Raw genomic sequence first — 19642 nt, 5'->3', positions numbered from 1 at the left:
ACTGTAGCTGCTTCTATTTATCACGTGTGACCAGGTTGTGACATCAAGCTGCCCAAGTTCACGTCCAAAAAAACCCCCAAAGAGTGATTGATGGAAAGGCATGGAAAGGCCACAGAATACCTCAAGTTTGCATCTGAGTTCAAAACTAGAACATATAATCTCAATTTGTTAAGATATTTTTTTCATGAGGTTGGGCTGTCCTCCTCCACCATAGATACTTTAAATGGAAATAAGATAGAACTAAATTTTGTCTCATTAGGACCCAAAAAAGTCAAAATAAAGTAAAACATTTGTTTTGGCAGCAGAGTGGCCAGATCACCAGAAGAGCCACAGTGAATCAAATTAAACCAAGGAACTATTTATACCTTCTCTCCAACACCACCCCCAAAAAAGGGATCTCTCTTTTTTCTTTCCCTTGGGGTTGCTTTTGCTTTAACATTTTCTTCGCTTCTTCAGACTCGAGGCAAACAATCTCAGTAGCAGCCTGGCGAGGATGTTAGCTGGTGGTCTCATTCCGTGGGGACATCCACACCCCAGGACCCCCAGCTGCAGGGATCTGCTCTCAGAGTGACCCAGCATAGTCTAAACGGCTCTTCCGGCGTGAAACATGCCCTTTGCCCCTCTCTTCCCTGCCTCCCAAGTGTTTGGCATGTCTGATCCCAGAGGGCGAGACGTTTGGCTGGAAGGGAGACCCCACAAGCAGCCTGTCTCATCCGAGATGCCATTAACCGTGATCTGTGGGCACAGGACGAACCTGAGAACCCATTCCCTGGCTCCTGCATCTGGGGAGCCCCTGCCCCCAGGGTCTCTGGTTCCAGAGGTACTGGCAGACAAAGGTACCAATTGCTGAACAGAGATCTCAGGGAAAAGAAGAATGCGGAGGGGGGACGCTTGAAAAGACCCTTTTTCTGTTCGCGGCGAGGGAGGGGCGATGGGAGAGACATGTCACGTTGTCACATTAAAGATTTTGACAGACGATTCAGGGATAACGCAGAAATTCCACCCTTAACTGCAGCTCAGCCGCAACTTGAAAGGCATTAACTAACCTCCACTAATTGCATGTTTTTCTGTGCATAATATTTACTTGTTAAAAGTCTTTGCCTGGCCGATTATTTCCCTCTGCCCCGCTATTCATGATCAGTTCACAGGCCTGAAGCTGGAAAAACAAAATCATTTCGATAGATTAAAAGAGGAGGGCACTTTGGGGGTGGGGGGGCGTCTTTTTTCCACTAATCTGGACCCGGAATGCTGATTTTTCTTCTTGAGTGCTACCCTTGAGTGAAATCCTGCTACCATCCTTAATTCCTCAGTGCAAAAAGATGCGTCCTGGGTTAGGTGAGCACACAAGGGGCCGTCCCTGCCAGGGAATGTAGCAAGTTCAAGGAAAACAAATGAACTTAAATTGCTTTCATCAGATGAAGATTTCATAGTCTTAAGGGTGGTCTGGGAAATTTTTTAAAAGCAGGCTTTTCTGGAAAGGTTATTCTATCTAATGGCCTATGCATTCCTGACACAGTGTAGAGACTAGTAGAAAGACCCCGAAGCCTGGGTCTTTTACCTAAACTCAGACCCGTTCCGTCCATCAACACAGTCCACGGGGCCTCAGCTGGGAGAGGGGGCGGGGGGTGAGTGATCCTAAGTGCACACACAGCAGTCATATCAGAGATAAGGCACCCCACATGCAGATGACACTCTGAGCCTACCCATCAACATGAAAGGGATTTACCTCAATCCAGGTCTTGCGAAATTTCTGGGGTGGAGAAATAAATGGAAAGGCAACCCCACGTTGAACCACTTCTGAGTACATGATGAAACCCCTGTGCCTGGATTATCTATCGCCTTTTGACTAGCCAACAGCCAATTAATGTACCTCCACCGAGTGGGTACTCAAACAGATGTAACCATTTCGCAGGAACCCATCTCGAGAAAAAAGATTTTACAAGTGTTGTGGGGCTGCCACTTGGAAAGCCAGTTTGCAGGGAGCCGAGCCTCGTGCAGCAGTTTATTATGCGTGGTTCCTGTACCACGGTCCCCTGTACACCGAGCCCAGCTCCAGAATGCCTCCCAATCACCACCGGCTGGCTCTCAAGCCCCAGTGTGCTCTCCACCGCCAGAAGCCTGCTTCGGTCCAGCCAAATCCACCACCCCTTCCCCAAATGGTCTCCAAGTGCCTTGGCTCCCATGGACCAAGGCCTGGCTTCCAACTTGGCAATGGCAGTCAGCTGGTGGCCTCGCCGACATCCCCCAGAGCATTTTAGCCAATGTGACTAATTATTCATGAAGTTGGTGTAATTTTTTTTTTTTTTTTTTTTTTGCAAAGACCGACCAGGGTTCTGAGGATGGTAGTGCCTGGCCTGAGCTCCCCGCATGGCTGGTCCCTACTGACAGGTCTCTCTCCACCATTCACGTCCTGTCCAGCCGGCTCAAATATCCACCAACCCACCCACTTTTGTTCCCCGGTTTAATTTCATAATTGTTTGCCATTTAACAAGGCTGCTCTGGGCCTTGGAAATGGGAAGGGGAGGCAACCAAGCCACTGGAGGGGAACCGGGAGAGGTCTGACCCAGCGCTGGGAGAAGCACATCCCCAAGAACTCAGTGGGACAGCCTAGGGAGCCAGAACCAGGTCCAGCACCCGACCTCTGGCCATCTGGCCTGAGTGGAGAGGAGATGGGAGGGAATGCAGGATGGTGGGTCTAGGACCCCAAGCCATGGTCTGCCACAGACTCCTGGACACATCAGCTCTCAGACCTACCCTCTTCTGTCTCCACCAGGACCAGGGGAGGCTGTGAGTGAATCCACTGTCCTATAACAAGTCCCAGAATAAACACACAAGAGACAGGACGGCTCCTTAGCATGGAAATATTACCTGCGAGGGCTGGGACCTGCCTGGTTAGCCACTGAATCCTCTGGGCCGGGCACATAGCAGATAGTAATAAATACGTATGGAATGAGTGAGCGGATGGATGGATGCATGCATGCATGCATGCATGCATGCGTGGATGCATGGATGCACGGCTGCATGGATGGATGAAGTTTCCAGCAACGCCTTAGCAAAAGTGGCCACTAGACCAGCATTAGTACCCCCCTCCCTTGCCCCCAAGTACCCGCAGGGGCTTCGCTGCACACAGTAGGCTCTCAGCGACCAGGGGCTGCTATTGTTATGACCGTCATCATCACTTGCGCCCCGCTAGTCCGCTTCTTCCACCAGCAACTCCGCCAGCAGCCAGCAAAGACCGGCGAGCCGGGGAAAAGTTTCGCTGACCCTTCGGCCCCAGTCAGAGTCCAGCGCCCCGGCCGAGGCCCCTCCCGGCGTCACCCGCTCGGCGGGCTGGGCGGCGGGGGTACGCGGCCGGGGCGCCGGCACCCGGCAAAGGCGGCCAAAGTAACTTTGCGGGCGCCCCTGCGCCGCGCCGCGGGCGTCACCCGGCGCCTGGAGAGGGTCCCGGCCGCGCCCGCTCCCGCGCCCGCCGCGCCCCGGCCCGCGCCCCGGCCGCCCCCGGCCCTACCTGGCCCCGGGCTCCTCTTCGGCGGCCGCGGCGGCCGCGAGCAGCAGCGCGCACGGAGGGAGGCAGGGGCCCGGCTCCGGGGAGGGAGGCGCGCAGGGGCGGGGGCTCCTCCGGCGGCGGCCGCCTCGCCGCGCGTCCGAGGCAGCAAGTGGGAGCCAGACTCCTCCTTCGGGGGGCGGGGGGCTCCCCGCCGCCCCCTCCCTCGCCCGCCGCGCGGCTCCGAGCCTCTCCGGCTCCCCCTCCCGCCGCCGCCCTCCTCCCTCGCTCGCTCCCGCCCGCCCGCCTCCCCCGCCCCGGCGCCGGGAGGGCCGCGCTCGCGCCCCGGGTCCCCAGCCCCGCGCGGCCGCCCGCCGGGGCCCCCGCCGCGCCGGCCAGGCCTCGGCCCTCGGCCCCCGCCCGGGCCCGGGGCCCGCATCCCGCCGCCGCGGGGAAGGGAGCGGGGAGCGGGCCGGACGCGGAGAGGAGGAGCGGGCCCGCGCTGCGGTGAAGAGCAGGCGGCCGCCCCGCCGCGCCCCGCACCCCTCTCCGGCCCGCCCCCCAGCCCCGGGCCCGGCCGCGCGCGGGGTGGGCGGGGAGCGGGGCGGGGGCGCTCTCACCTCCGGATCCGCGGCCGCCGCGGCCGGCACCGCGTGCTGGGGCGTGCGCGGCTCCTTCCGGGGCGCCGCGGCCCCCGCCTCCGGCCCGGACCCCCTACCAGGGCCGTGAGGGCACCCTGACCCGGACCCCTACCCTCCCATCTTCCGGGGAGACCCCGGACCCCAGCTCCGAGGCTGCATAGGCCCTTTTCCGCCTCCTGCGCCCCCATCTCTTGCTCCCGGGGGGTCCCGGGTCCCCAATCCCCGGGTACAGAGGGTGGTCAGCGGAGGCCTGGCCCGGAGAGGGGCAGGTAAGCAGGTCAGAGCCACAGAGAACCTGGTATCTGGTTTGAAGAAGGTCCTGCCTTGTTGAGCAGAGGGGAGAGCGACACCCCCAGAGGCCGTGGTCTCACCCGGGAGAGTTTGAGAGGCCCCTTATGACCTCCAGCCCCGCCACGGGTGGAGGGCCGCATCCACAGGGCCTGTAGCCAGGGCACGGGTCAGACCTGGGCCTCCTAGACTGAGAGGGAGGTGAGAAGGGGGTGTGGCCCCTCAGAGGCCCATCTAAGGCACCTCAACAATGTTTCTGGGTCCCCTCCCCCAACACACTCACATCACATGGTGGCTCCCACTCCTGCATTCTTCACGGCTTCAGACTCAGTATGAGGACACCCTGTGTGGGCGCCTCAGGTCTGGCCTGCCCTTGGGGACAGCCCAGTCTGGTAGGGAGGCAGACAGGGACACAGGAAAACTCCCTGCACAAAGTGCTGGAGCAGAAGCAGGGCCGGCTACCTGGTGTGGCTTCTTGGAGGTGGACCCACCCCAGCTGAAAAAGTGTGTGCCAAGGAGAGAAGGTATGGAAAAGGCATTCCAGGCAGAGGGAACAGTGCATGCAAAGGCCTTGGCATGTTTGGAATGGCAGCTTCAATGGGGCTAGAGAAAGAGGAAGTGGGGGGAGAGGGGAAGATGGGGTGGGGAGGGGGAGGGACAGGAGCCAGCTCAGGAGGAGCCTTGGATGCCTGCCTAAGGGGGTGGACTTTATCAGGGACAGTGGGGAGCCATAGCAGGTTTTGAGCAGGGGCATGCCTTGGTCAGGTTTATCTTTGTAGAGTCTGCTCTGGCAGAGGAGCCGGAGGGGCTGCTCCGGGAGATGAAGGAGGCCCGGGACAGGTCTTGGGCTCAACAGCCCAACAGACTCCATCTACCTGCTGCCTGTCAAACACAGAGCCACAGCTTGGTAGTGGCCTCGGGAGACCCTGGAGGACATATGGTCTGGGAGCCTGGAGAATTATCGGTCTTGGTCCCTGGGGAGAGAACAGAGAAATTCCTGTGACGCTCATCCTCTAAAACCAGCTTCCTCACCACTTCCGATCCCACCAGCCCTCCCTTCAGCTCCCAGACACCATCTCTTGCCTTCCTGGGACATGCATTCATTGAGCACTTACTGTATGCCTGACACTCAGAACTTCTTTTGGAGCAAAGCTTGAGCCCCCCACCTGAAGGGCCTGCAACACGTTACCTGCACCCCCCAGTCCCAGGCACGAACTCAGAGCATGACCCACACCTACCCTGGTCCATGTTGCTTCTCGCTTCACCTCGGGCCCCAGTGCTGCATCCCACAGGGTCTCTAGTGCCACAGGTGTCCAGTGAGTGGGCTCTGAAAGACAGATTGAGGAGTACAGGATGGGCAGGGTAGACCCACTCCTAAAAGAGCAACCAACTGGCAAACACAGCAGACATTCTGCTTTTGGAAAAATTTAATAACACAGTGGCACTTGTTCATGGAGACTAATAGAAACACCACACAATCCCATACTGCTAAAACAGCCAGGGGATGGCTTGTTCTTCTGGGAAGCATTTCCCAGGAGCCTACTATGTGTTGGGGAGAGAAGAAGGTGCCAGGCTGTCTGCCCTCAGAGAGGCAGGAGGTTGACAGGTGCTCATGACACTGGGGACAAAAAGGGCAGTTTAGGACGGGGAGAAGGACAGCAGGTGCAGCCCAGGGACATTTCAGAAGAAGGTTATGTGTGCACATCAGAGGAATAAGATTTCAGGATGAGGATAAATAGGAGAGGGACAGCCCTGCAGAGGGACCAGGCTCAAGAGTCTGGAAAGAGCATGGTAGGAGATCTGCTGGCCAAAAAATTCACCTTCCAGGAAGGCGCTCCGAGGCAGTAACTGCAATTGCTTATGTATAGTCCCAAATCAGAAACAAGCTAAATGCCCAGCAAGAGGGGATTGGTTTTGAAAAATCACGATATGCCCAGAGAATCTCAAGCAACCACATGATGCTGCTGAAATGTGATATGGCAGGAAAATCATGTCCCTGCTCAGCACACAACCCATGAGCCAGTGAAGTAGCTCACACCAGAATGCTCCTGATTCTGTTTTGAAAAAAGAAAGAGGGAGGAAAAGAGGAGGGAGGGAGTATGTCCAGCAAAATAACCCTGGGGATAAGATGATGGGTGATTTTTTACTTTATTGATGGGACCCTTTGTAGCCTCCAACCTTTCTATGATCAGTAGAATATTGTGAAAAATGGAGAGTGGGGGCGGGGCATTCAGAGCGGAGGGTGCACGTAGGGCGGGGGCTGGGATGGGCTGGAGGCATGCGCGAGGCCCGAGCCATGGAGGACCTCTCATGCCTCAGTGACAAAGGAGCTTAGGTTTTTGTGTCCTCCTTAGGTCCTCCACGGTGCCTGGCGCACAGCCAGCGTGCAGGGTATGGTGATTTTTCGGCAGATAGTCACTGGGCTCCTGCAACGTGCCAGAACTGTGTCGGGCCCCAGCAATCACCCTGGCAGGGAAGCCCAGGGGATTTCAGAGAGGGGATATCAGTATGTGCTGGAGGGGTTGGGAGAAGATCCCTGGGGATGGAAGGATGAAGCCTGGCTTTGCACCCCCACCTGTGCCCCGTTATAACCTCCACGGTCTCTGCCTGTCAGCCCAGGTCTATCTGGATCCTGACACAGCCCAGAGACAGTTCAAGTTCAAGGCAGCTGTCTGACATGGGCCTCACCCAGGACCTTCATCAAGCCCAGGCCCTGCCCACCTCCGGTCAGTCTCAGGTACAACCCACAATGACTGCCCCCGACTCCTGAGCCAGGCCCTGACCGTTGGTTCAAATCCTGCCTCCCCCACTTACAAGTATCCTGACTCTGAAACTCGGTCTCTTGATCTTCACTGTTGTAAAGCTGATACAACAGTCGCAACCCCGGGGACAGTGCACGTGGACGGGACGGTGCACGTGGACGGCCCGGTACACAGCTGGCGCTCAGCTAGGGCGCCTTGCTAACGCTGTCACCACTCCAGATCCCAAGTCTAGGCCTCTGGATTCTAACCCAACTCTGCCAACTTGCTTGGGACCTTGGCACATTCTCATGTTTCCCTGCGCCTCAATTTTCTCAGCTTCGGGAGAAAAATGATGTAATCGCTTGCTCCCGTGTTTGGTCAAAGATGAAATGAGAAGACATGGAAGGACCCCAGGAGCTCCCTCCTCTTGCTGCTGACTGAGGTTCCAGCCAGGCTGCCGTCCAAATGAGTCCCCGCCCCCGTCCCAGGACACTCCCTCCATATGACCCTTGAGCCGTCACCCAGACAGCCAGGTACAGAGAGGGGCCCGGTCTACAGTGAGCCTCAGAACACTAGCTAGCTGATCATGCCACAGGGGGCGGCTCCAGGCAGACTAGAAAACTGGCCCGAGATATGCCTCAGGATGGGTGTCCTCTGCCCCCAGGTGATGCTGCTCCAGCCTGGGAGTCCCCAGGAGCTGGACAGAGGCCACACCCAGGCAGGGCCAGCCACCTCTGCAGGCTGCAGAGGACCAAGCTGCCGCTCACAACTCTCCTGGGACAGGGAGGGTGAGGGAGGCACTGAGTGTTAGCTCCTGACGCCCATGCCAACCCTCTGGTCACCACTGCTGAGCATCCCTCTGTGGGCGGCCCGGGCTGCCAGCACCCGTGGCCCGGCCCCTCACAGGCTGCCTGTGAGCCTTTTATTGTTTTTAGAGAACTTTTCCAGAATCCTTGTAGCTGGTTTATGTCTCACAACAGCCTGGCTGGGACCTCAGCTAGGGGCAACCTGCCCTGTGAAGGAAGACTATAAAGCCCATTTTACAGATGAAGAAACTGAGCCTCCAAGAGGTCTGGAGACATGTCCAGCTAGTATATGCTAAAGTTGAGACTGCAAGGCCAATCTTCAGACTTCAGGGCACCTGCTCTCCCCTCCACACACTCTGCTCCCCCCTCAGGTGCCAGGCCAGCTCCTTCCAACTCCTCTAAAGGCCCCAACATATCTCAGATACCATCCCGACAATGGCAGGGGCTGCTGGCTCTGCTGAGCTGTCCAGGGTCCTGGCCAGGCCCAGCCCTGCCCCGAAGCCTGCTCTGATCCCTCCCCTGGCTGTCACTTCTTCCCACCTCCTGGATATCAAAGAAGTGAGAACATGTGGAGTTGGGCCTGTCCCAGGGATCCCTGTGAGCCCTGAGATACCACACTCAACTCACAGTTGGTTTCCTTTTCTGAAGAATGGCTGCAACATGGGGCCAGGCCAGGAGGTAGCTCATATTCAATAAACTTCCACAGATAGTAGAGCCCCCTCCTTGGGGCCAGGCAAAGCCAGAGCTGCAGAGAGACTGGACCTGGCCCTGCCCTTGAGCAATGGGTCCAGCGAGTGTGGGTCTTAGAAACTAACAATGACCACATGCTGATGAACAGAGTGGGACACGGGCTGGGGGAGCACAAGGGACCTCCCATCCCTCCCAGAGGGCAGAGAAGGGGAGGTACTTGGGGAGTGCCTGGTGACAAGAGTGAAGGGAAGAGGGCATTCTGGGGCAGGGATGGACTAAGCAAAGACCTGAAGGCAAGGGTCCAAAGGGAGCCTGGGGTAGAGGAGGGAGGGACCCAGGATCTCCAAGTCCAGAGGTCAGCCCCAGAGGAGGGTGGGCCTGGTGTACCTGGTCGGATCCCACGGGCAGTAGCTGGTATGAAGTGGGGACAGAGGGATGGCAGAGAGACCCCTCACCCCAGAGGTAGGAAGGCCAGGGCTCCATGACTTACGGATATAGTAACAATAGCTAGTCCCAGTCACTCTACATGTCTCCTCCTTCAATCCTCACGACCCAGCACCAGCTCAGTGTGAAGCGGTGGGCAGGGACTGGGACATAGTGGGGTCCACAGGCTGCCAGCATCCCCTCCAGCTGAGCTGGGGATTTCCTCAACGTCCCTGAGCTCTGTGTCCCTGTCTGAATAATCGGAGAAAGTACCGCCTGGCCCGGTCCTGGTGAGGACTGAGTCAACTGTCAACCAGACCTGAACATCAGGCTCTCTGTCCTTGGGGACATTTGACTCCACTGCTGGAGCTCACCAGAATTCTCCCAGAGTGGCTCTGGCCACTGCAGGAGCCCCTGTGTCTTGCTCTGTCTGGGAGAGCCACCTAGGAGCTGCCTACCCCAATTACTCTGTCCAAAACCATCAGATTTGTGGGCACCGGGACACAGGGGACCCTATCCCTATGCGGGCCTCACAGAGGGCCCAGTGCCACAGCCAGTCACAGGAGCACTGGACTGGAGTCAGACTGTCTGACCCCAGAGCCACTGGTGCCGGGGCCAAACACGGAGAAGGGAGCAAATGGCTGGGGGTGGGGGATGCTCCTGGGACCCAGGGAAAGGGTGAGTGGGGGGTCTTGGCTCTGGCTGCGGGAGCTCAGATCCAGACCACTGCTACCCCCAGCCACACCAGGAAGCCCGTGGGAGGCTTGGATAAGATGCCTAGGACACGGGCCTGGGTCTCTGCACAGGTATCCCACTGGGACCCAGCAGACAGCAGGGCCCCCAGGGTGGGCCGACGCTGGAACGAACACCCTGGAAAACAGGGAGCTGGGAGGTGAAGACACTAGGTACCAGCTGAGAGCGGGCACCTCCTTCAAATGCAGTGAGACCTGGAACCCTGTGCCCTCACTCCTGAATCAGACAGCTCTCCGCCTCCCGAATCCAACCCCTCCCATACCCACGGCCTTCCATGGGCTCCCTGCTCCCCACACTGCAGTCATGGTGCCCCTCCCCTGCGTGGAAACACTTGGTGTCTCCCCACTGCTCCTAAGTCTGCATCCTGCCCATCCCACCCAGGATACACCTGCCCAGGCAACCCACCCCTCCTGGGCCCACCTTGGAACCGTAACTGCTCTACCTTCTGCCTCGGCCCATGGCCAGCAGTAGGATCAAGAGCCAAGGGGGCAGCCAGGCAGGCCTGGGGTCCAGAAGCAAGTGAGGCTGGATACATCCCAGATACATCCCTGGAGCCAACCCCTAAGCCACCCCAAAGCCCCACCCCCATTTCTCTGTGGCTGAAAGCTCCCCTCTCCCAGCACGCCTCACCTGAGAGAGGGGGGGTAAGGGGGGCGAGCATAGTCTGAGGTGTCCAAAGGCCTGGGCTGGGGTCCTAGGCAGGGCGCTTGACCTGTTGCCTCACTTATAAAACGAGGGTAAAGCCACCCGCCTTGTTAGGTTGTGCTGACCACATGGGATAAGGATGATGGGCTGCCGACTGCTGGCTGTGACTCTCAGCAAGTTCCAATCAGTGACAGTCCCCGGGAGACCCGGCAGGCCCCTGCCCCAGCCCCTCCTTGACCACTGGTGTTCCCGTGCTCGGCTATTCACTGCTGGACCCCAGCTCCATTCCTACCACCAGCAGCCTCTCAGCAGACACTTAATGCACCAGATGTAGTATACAGAGGAACCCCAGGAAGCACCCCCACTCTTGGTGATGCCTGAAATCTCCCCACTGGGGAGCTGTTATCCGTGGTGAAGGGCAGAATCCCAGTGCTCAATTACAATAGGTGGGGGAACAGCAGAGCTGGGGGAGGCCAAGCCAGCCTCCTCATGCAGATGCCCCCAGCCCCGTCCTTCAGAAAGGAAGCCCCCCACATTCCTGCAGGGAATCTTATGTCTCTATTTGCCTGTCTCCCATGACCATCCTGCCCCGCTCCCCCAGGGGCCTGTCCCATCTTTAGGGTATTTCCTGTCAGAAGTTCTTCCTTCTGTTGAGTTTGTAGCTTCTTCTGCGCCTTTCTCCCCACCCCACCTCCAGGGCTGCACAGCATCCTTGGCTCCCTCCAAGAGCCATGAGGGGCCCTGGGGCCACCAGCAGAACTCCCTGAGTCTGCTCCTCCCCAGAGCAACAGTCCCTCAGCTAACCTGGCCATACGCCCCCTGCCCATCTTCGTTTTCTTCTCCAGACGAGCCCCAGCTTCTCTCTGGGCTTGAGGTGTGACATCCTGATCAGCACTGTGGCAGTCATTCACACCCTAGTCTGAATATTTCCAGCCCTTTCCTAATAGCATATCTGAGTCAGAATCATCAAAGGTAGGTGGGGAGAGATCTCGGTGCCCTTTTATTCCACCCTCACCTTAAATTCCCCAATGTACGAATAGGAAACTGAGGCCCAGATTAGAAAAGAAACATAGGAGAGGGAATATTCTATCCCCAGATTAGAGGAAAGGATAAACAGTTCCTGAGGAGTAGGGTCAAGGGTGGGGTGAGGGGGCTGAAGACAGACTTTTGTGATCTCCCCATCAGGGATTGTTGACACCTGAGGCCACAGGGGCTGCTGATAAACCTTACTGCTCCAATTCATCAGGATGGTCACCCATTTTACAGATGAGGAAAGTGAGGTCGGAGCCTTTGAGTGACTTACCAAAGGTGCATTGCAGCTGCCCAGATCTTCCTGCCCTCAACCTGCACCTGCTTCCATCCTTGACAGCACTCTCTGCAGGCAGCTGAGGGGAAGGGAAAGATGCGTGTGCCTGTGCTGTCCCCAGGCCACCACCCCGATGAACCAGCACCCATTCAGCCCCCCTCCTGGCTGCCATTCCCATGCTCCCCTGCATGTCCTGCCGCCGCAGTGCACTCAGAGGGGACAGGAGCTGCTACATTTGAGCACACACATTATGCTCTTAATCCTCATAGCCACCCAGAAAGGTGGCATTCTTATTTCCAGGTTACAGATGACAAGCTGGGATGGAGACGAGGGACTTGCCCAAGGTCACACCCTGAGTCCCCGGGAGGGCTGCGGGGACACCCAGTTGTGGCACCAGTACATCCCTGGCCGCTGGCTCTCTGCTGCTGCCTGGCCCACCTTCCACTGGGTGCCCAGAGCAGACATCACTACTCACATGCTCTCACGTGTTCCCAGGGCTACAGCCTCAGATCCTTGCACGGGGCCCCAGGCAGCTACTGTGAAGAACTGGCCCTAGAAACATCACTTGCCTCTCTCAAAGGACCTTCTGGACCTGCGGATCTCCTACCTGCCTGCAGGGCCTCACCAGGCAGCTCTCTGCCCTGCTGTGTGTAACCGAGGCAGTCACTTCCCTGCTGGGTCGGGTCTGAAGCTGACCAGGGGCTCACGGTGGTGTCCTAGGGCTCCCCAGCCCTGCACAACCCCCTCTCTTCCCAGAGACCAGCCCCTTCCTCGTAGCTCTCCGGGGCCCCAACCAACCCCACCTTGAGGATGGCCGTGTTTTTGCACCATTGAGCCACGAAACCCCAGCCTAAACCCGAAGCTGAAGCCCCCTCGCAGACTGCCCCTCCAGTTTCCTGGCCCCCTATAGCCAATACCCCTTCTCCACTTCGTTGAGCACCCCCAGGGGACCAGCTCCTCTCCACCTGCCTTTTTACCTGCTCACATCTCCTGACCTCAGAAATAAGACGTCTGGGTGGCTCAGTTGGTTAAGCCGCTGCCTTCGGCTCAGGTCATGATCCCAGGGTCCTGGGATCGAGCCCCACATCGGGCTCCCTGCTCAGCAGGGAGTCTGCTTCTCCCTCTCCCTCTGCCTGCCGCTCTCCTTGCTTGTGCTCTCTCTGTGTCAAATACATAAATAAAATCTTTAAAAAAAAAAAAAAGAAAGAAAGAAAGAAGACTTCTGTCCCTCCCACATCACCCTCACCAACAGCCGCCTGGTGCCCACGATGGTCCAGCTCATCCCCAGCCATGTAGGCCTCTCCCCCTGCCATCAGTACAGAGTCCAGCCTCCCGGCCATGGCCCTCAAATCTACATGTCCTGGTCCTGGGGACATCTCCAGTGTCGCCCCATGCCCCATCCTCCACTCTATGCTCCAGACACACTGACCGACTTCCTTCTGGTTGGCTCTGGGACTCCAGTCCGGCTCAGTCTTCTGCCCCCATGGTAAATAATCACAGCAACAGTAACAAAGCGGTCCCTTATTTAGAACTACTATGTGCCAGGCATCGTGCTAAAACAGATCAGCTAATCCCATCCTCCATCAACTCGATTTTATTCACTGACTCCAAAAACATTTATTGAGCACCTACTATGTGCCGTGCCTTTTTGTGAGCACTAGGGCACAGCAGTGAACTGCAATGTGGGTATCATTGCTCCCACTGCGCAGCTGTGGCCCCAGAGGCTCAGAGAGGCTAAGAGGTCTTCCTGGGCTCACACAGCCGCAAGGTAGACTCTACGCCCACTCATCCCCCCATGGCCTCCCCGGGGGCCACCCACTCCAAATGGGTCCCAGAATCCTGCCCGCCCGCCCCTCCCCCCTCGGTTGCCCCTGGAGCCCAGCACCCTCAGCCCTTTGTTCTCCTCCCTGGGAGCCCCTTCCCACCATCCCCACCGCCAAGCCGCCAGCTCCTCTCCTCAGCCCGAGGCAGCCGGAGGGAGGGCCAGCAGCTTCTCCGGCACACATCCACCTCCGGCCGCGTGTTCTCAGGCAGACATCAGGCCAGCAGGGGGGGCACCCAGCCCCAGGCCCATGGCTGCAGGAGGAGGAAAGGGTCAGTGCTGGGGGATCCAGCCCTCCCCGTTACAAATCAGGAAACTGAGGCTGGGGATCGGTCTGCCTCTTTTGAAACGGTCTGAATTAGTCAAATCGACCCACCAGGTGACAATCAGAGGTCTGTGGAAGGCACCTCCCCTGTGCTCGGATGCTCTCCATTCAATCCCCCAGGGGCCCCTCGGAGCTCAGCAAGGGTGGGCACTTCCTCAGAGGGTCCTGCCCTTCAACCTGGTCAAAGCTCCCTCTCAGCGTTTATAGCACCCACCCCAGAAGACGCCTGGCTGATTGTCAGCCCAAGGGGCACTTGACGGCCAGGGAAGTGGAGTGGGAAGTGGGAAGTTCAGGGGAAGGAAGTTCCAGGGGCTCCACTGTCCATCTGCTCACGGCCCTGCTTCTCTCCATGTGCAGGCACATGGCTGGCCTTGCAGGACAGCTGTGCTTGGCTCCTAGAGGCTGGACCTCTGTCCCCATCCTGACTCTGAGACCCCAGAGGCAGCTGAGGGCTGGGCAGGGACACCTGACCCCACAGAGATGCCAGTAGCCTTAGGAAACTCTATCCCACACCTTTGGTAGTGAGGTTTGGACGAGAGGCCAGCTCTGGCTCCAGGATCACCCCCTTCAAGTCCCTGACACTTCACTTCCTCCTCTGCCAAATGGATTCCTCCTGGTCAGGCTGGTGACAGTTGAAAGGAGGTGACAGATGCAGGGCCCTGCCTCTGCCTGCCCTCCTGCCGCCCTCCCTTCAGTGAGAGCTGTGCGGGGTGGAGGGCCCCTGGAAAGAGGCAAAGGCAGTGGCCCGTCCTGTGCGGGGTCTCCGTCTGCCACTTCAGGGGTGCCGCAGGGAAGTCCAGGCCAGGACGCGCAGGCCGCATGTCGCCTGCTGGAGGCAGGGGTCTAGGGCTGGCCGCCTGGCCCCACCACAAGGGAGAAGAGCATCTATCTGCAACAGGAGCCGAGGAGTGTAAGGAAAAGGGCTGATCTCTGGAAGGTAGTGAGTTGACAAAAGGTCGAAAAACAAGTGTGTGAAAGGGAAAGACCCACGCAGCTCTGACGCCCTGACCCCGCACCTTCAGCGCCCACCCGATGGGCCAGGCCCCGGGTCTGCCTGTTCCAGCTTTAGACTCATGAGCGAGAATCCCATTGGGCCTCTCTTGGGTCAGGTGTCCAGCCTGGACCAATCAGCCACGGCGGGGGGCGGGATCCCATAGCGCAGCGTGAGTCTGGCCAATCCCAGAGAAAGGAGAATCTGTGGGCGGGGCAGGCGCGAGCAGGTGGCTCCTCATTTTACCTGGGAGGGTGGCCCGCCCCCATCCCGCCCCCAGGTTTAAATGTCCCTCGGTAGTGTGTCCCGGCATTCTTGGACAAATCCAAAGGCCCGGTGATGCGAAGGAGCCAGATATGCTTCAGGTGAAGAGGAGGGAGAAGATGTGGGAGAGGACCCTGACCGCAGGTGGGTGGACTTCCGGGCATGAGGCAGGAGGGACATGACGAGGTCCCTGTTTTGAGCAATGACGCTGGTAATGAGAAGCCAGGAGGTGATCCAGGAAGAGCAGGGAGTGGATGCAGACAGGAATAGGAAAGTAAACTGTGACCCAAGCCACTGGGGGCAGGTGGAGGGAGGGGAACCTGCTGGCCAGGGTTCCAGGATGCACAGCGTACTTGCTGGGTGAGGTGGGGAATCGAGGGAGGGAAGCCAGCTCCGGGGAGGATGAAGAGGCCAGTCTGAAACATCTTGAGCCTGAGAGAGAGAAGGCAAGAGGGAGGTGGCCACAGGGGAGAGAGGCCTGGGCTGCCGTCAGGGATTTGGACAGAGGTAGCCTGAAAGGTCAGGAGAATGGTCCAGATCGCCCGGGGGATGCCTAGAAAAGGAGAGAGGTCAGGGCCGAGTCTGAGGAGCCCCGCATTCTAGAGAAGCAGGCAGGAAAGAATGGGGAGGGAGCCAAAGGAGAATGGGAGGGACTAGCCCCAGTCCCGGAGGGCCTCAGTAAGAGAACTTGGACTTCAGAACCAGAAGGTCATAGGAGACCTTGAGGAAAGGTTCCCCAAGGGGGCTGGAATGGTAGAAGTGAGAAGAGAGACAGTCCCTGCAAACAGGACACGTCTCTGTACCCCTGACTCTTCACGCTTGGGAGCAACTCTCCATTGTGTTGGGAACAATGACCACAGGGGAAGAGATCTCTTTGGCTAGAAGGAGCCAGTGTCTGAAACGTGTGGGAAATAGCAGCATTCCATTCCCAGGGCCCCCTAGCAAAGCCAATGTTATCCCCATTTCACAGATGGGAAAACAGGTGGAAGCAGCCCATCTAAAGACACACAGTCCAAGGCAGAACTGGGACCAGAGACCTTGGTGCCCAAACCTGCAGTTCCTCTTCCTGCACCTGTCCTTGCTCCCAGAGATAATATGAGTAAAGGTCATGGCCATGGGATGGGGCGGGGGAGCAGGGTTAGACTTCCTCTCCCCGGGCCTCAGCCCTACCATCCAGGAGCCTGAACTGAGCCTCTTGAGCCTCGCTGGATGAGGCCAGGAAGAGCTGTCAGAGCCTTAATGTCTTCATTTGTAAAATAGGGTTTAAATGCCTGGTTCCCAGGGCCAGTATAAGGTTTAAGTGAGTTGCCCTTGGGACAGTTACCTGGCCTGGAGAGGGAGGAGCCGTGTTTCTGTTGGGTGTTGACCAACAAGAATCAGAAGGGAGTTAAAGATAAGGGGTCTGCCCTCAGGTAGCTGATGGTGCTGGGGGACCCGCAGAGTCCCAGTATTCCTAGGAATGTGACCTTGCACTTCCCACTTCCGTGCCTTGGCCTGTACTGCGCCTGCGTCACACCCCTCCTTGGAGGCCTCTGGGCTGACATGTCTCAACAGGGAGCTGGTCACGTTGTCCCAGCTGAGTCCTAGCGGAGCTCCTCTCTTTGACAGCGGTCATTGGTGTCACACAGGTGTCCCCTTTGAAGCTCCCGTTCAAAACAACCAGCCACCCATGGGCCCAGGAGGTGTGAGGAGGCCCAGTGGACCCCCCCACCGCTCTGGCTGGCACCGAGGGAGGGCAGGTCGGACCAGGCACGCAGGAAGCTAGGTGTTTACATTGCAAACAGAGGCTTTGGAGATTCAGCTAGGGGAGGTGCAGACACCCAGGTGCCTGTCGGCTGTGTTTGCCCGGGTCCCCAGGGGTTCTCGCTGCCTCCCTCATGCCCCAGAGCTTGATTAGCTCCATTCGTCATCCCAGTTGTGGGGTGCGTGCTGTGTGGGGGTGGAGGGATGCGCTTACCCCCACGTTGTTGGGGGAGTAGCCTGTCTGTGCTCGCCCTCAGTGAGCTCGCCTCCTCCCAGCTCGGCAGCCTGGCCCCGGTGCGCAGGTGAGGACAAACAGTGCGCAGGTGAGCAGAAATGCAGGGCCGGCAGCTCCCTGCCCCCTACCCTCCCCAGCCTTGTCGGCCCCCACTTCCTGTCTCCTGTGCTCCTCCCCCCCCCCCACCCACGGTCAACACTCTGCCCCGGTGACTCATTTCTGTCCCTCATCCCTTCACCAAGCTGCCCTCATGCTAAGCCCTGGGCTCAAGCCAGCGGGTGAAGGCAAGGAGCCAGGCTCCTGCCCTTCGGCCCATCTCACGTCCCCTTGGATGTCTTGAGCCCCAGGACCTGGGGGCATGAAATCTCAGAATAAGCAGAAACCCACACTCCAGGAGGAGCTGGGACCCAGCCTCCCCCGAGAGCCCCCCAGGGCCCCAACGAACCAACAAACCCCAGGGCCCCGACAAACCAACAAACCAACAGACCCCCACCCCGCCCTCATATCTCATATGTCAAACGGGGCAGGTGACATGAGGCCCATGCCACGGATTGTAGAGAGAAATGCCCAAGATTGGGACCGAGAAGTGACAGTTCATAGTCCACAGTAAGTGCTCCACCGAAACGCACTGTGCTTGCTGTCATCCGTCCCCTGAGCCCTCCTGGGAAACTGCTTTGTAGAGTGTTATAGTCATGGGGCATAGTCATGGGCAGTGTGTACGGGGGTTACAGAGAAGGGTGGGCGTGGGGACAGAGGCCGGGCAAAGTGGGAGGAGCCCTGGGGAGGGGTCAGGCAGACATGGTTCCATCAGGCAAGAGCTGGGTGACCTTGCTCATGTCATTTAACCTTGCTAGACCTCTCTGCAAGGACTAAATGGGAAAAGGTGGATAAAGAGGTCTAGGGGACGCCTGCAAACAACAGGAGCTAAATGGTTGCCAGTCTTAGTAAGACTTCACTCCTTGAACTTGGAAAAGATGCTCACTCATTCACCTGCTTGTGCATTCTCTCTCACACACACCCCTCCACACATAGTCCCTCCACTGCTGGGGAAGACCGAGGTCCCATCAACAAGGCACTGCGAGGCCACATGCGTCTGGATCCACTGAGCGGGAGGGGCCGGGACACACCTGCCCTGTGAGTCCCTGGAGAACCTGAATTCAGAGGCGAGGAGGGTGAGGTGCTCAAATCCTGAAAGAGAAAAGCCTGGGCTCCCAGGGGCACCCCACTGCCAATGGCCAGGGGGTTAGCACAGTGGATGACCAAGACTACATCTTCCCCTCTCTGGGCCTCGGTCTTCTTTATGTGCAATGGGCATAAGCCCCCTGACAGCCCAGGGGTGGTTATCAGGTTAAATACACGGGAATAAAATCCTGGCTCTCCGTGACAATATGGGGGCCCCTCACACCCACCCCCAGCGGCGTGCTGGTGAACCTTTAACAGTGGGTTCCCTAGGGGAAAAGCCCTGATTTGCAGCGTTTGCGATTTCCAGGGTATAAACTCTCCCACTATGGTCCATTTCAAGCTACCAGCCTACACGCTGAGCTGGGAACAGCTGTGTGCAGTAGCTCTTGGGAGCCGATGAGAGCCAGCTCCAATACCCCACAGCTCCCCCAGCCTCCCTTCTCCCCTCCCCCGACCCCCACCCCACCCTCCTACCACACAGGCCATGCGTCTGGCCCCCACAGAGCCAGGCATGCTCCAGACTCAGGGCCTGTGTACTTATGATGTCCTCTGCCTGGAACACTCCTCCTCTGGTTGTGGCATGGCTGACCAGGTCTCAGCTCAAATGTCACCTCCTCCAAGAAGCCTGCCCTGACCACCTCAGTAATACTGCCCCTCACCCACCCGCCTGCTGCTTTCTGTGATCTCAAGCGGTCTTATTTCCATCATGGCACTTGACTCGTAAATGGTGACACACGTTTATCTGTCATGTATATTTATCTGTCTCTTGCTTGTCTTGCCTACCCCAGTGTTTGTTCCAGTGGAACCCAGCCTTATCTCCTGGGTCACTGCTGGGGCCCTGTTGTTTACAGCACAGTGCCCAGCACATACAGGTGCCCAGACTCTATTAACAGAATGAATGAATGAATGTGCGTGTGCGTGTGTGCGTGGATCAATGAATGAATGCACAAATGGGCAAACAATGAGTGCCAGAACCTACCTGACCTGATCCTCGAGGCCTGCCTGGCCCCCTGCGCCCTCCCCCTCCCCCAGCTCCCAGCAGCAGCTCTAATTGGCGGAGGCCCCCTTGACAGCACCCCATTGTGGAACCTATAATTGCAGGCTCCTGCCTCTCTCCCCCACCCCGAGTCTCCCTCTTCAGCAGAAAGCAGACCCTGGCCCTATTGTGCTGCTCCTGCTGACACACGGATGACCTCACCGGGGCCTCCTGAGCTGGGGCCCAGGAGGGGAGAAGGGGTGGGGGTTGGCCAGGCCCAGGTTGGGAAAGTTTGGAGGCTGAGGTCTAGGACAAAGGGCCAGAGGG

The 19642-nt window shown here is 58.1% G+C and overlaps 1 protein-coding gene across 1 annotated transcript in view; it reads right to left on the bottom strand.

Moving 5' to 3' along the window:
• MPPED1 (metallophosphoesterase domain containing 1) overlaps window positions 1-3606 on the bottom strand; it is an 86286-nt gene extending 82680 nt beyond the window's left edge. Inside the window, exon 1 of the mRNA XM_078076715.1 lies at window positions 3509-3606. The gene's annotated coding sequence lies outside the window, so the exon portion shown is untranslated. The remainder of the gene's footprint in view (window positions 1-3508) is intronic.
• Window positions 3607-19642: the final 16036 nt, after the last annotated feature.

Source organism: Halichoerus grypus, chromosome 6, assembly GCF_964656455.1.
Source record: "Halichoerus grypus chromosome 6, mHalGry1.hap1.1, whole genome shotgun sequence".
Lineage (NCBI taxonomy): Eukaryota > Metazoa > Chordata > Mammalia > Carnivora > Phocidae > Halichoerus > Halichoerus grypus.
This window is presented reverse-complemented; position numbering and strand designations above follow the sequence as displayed.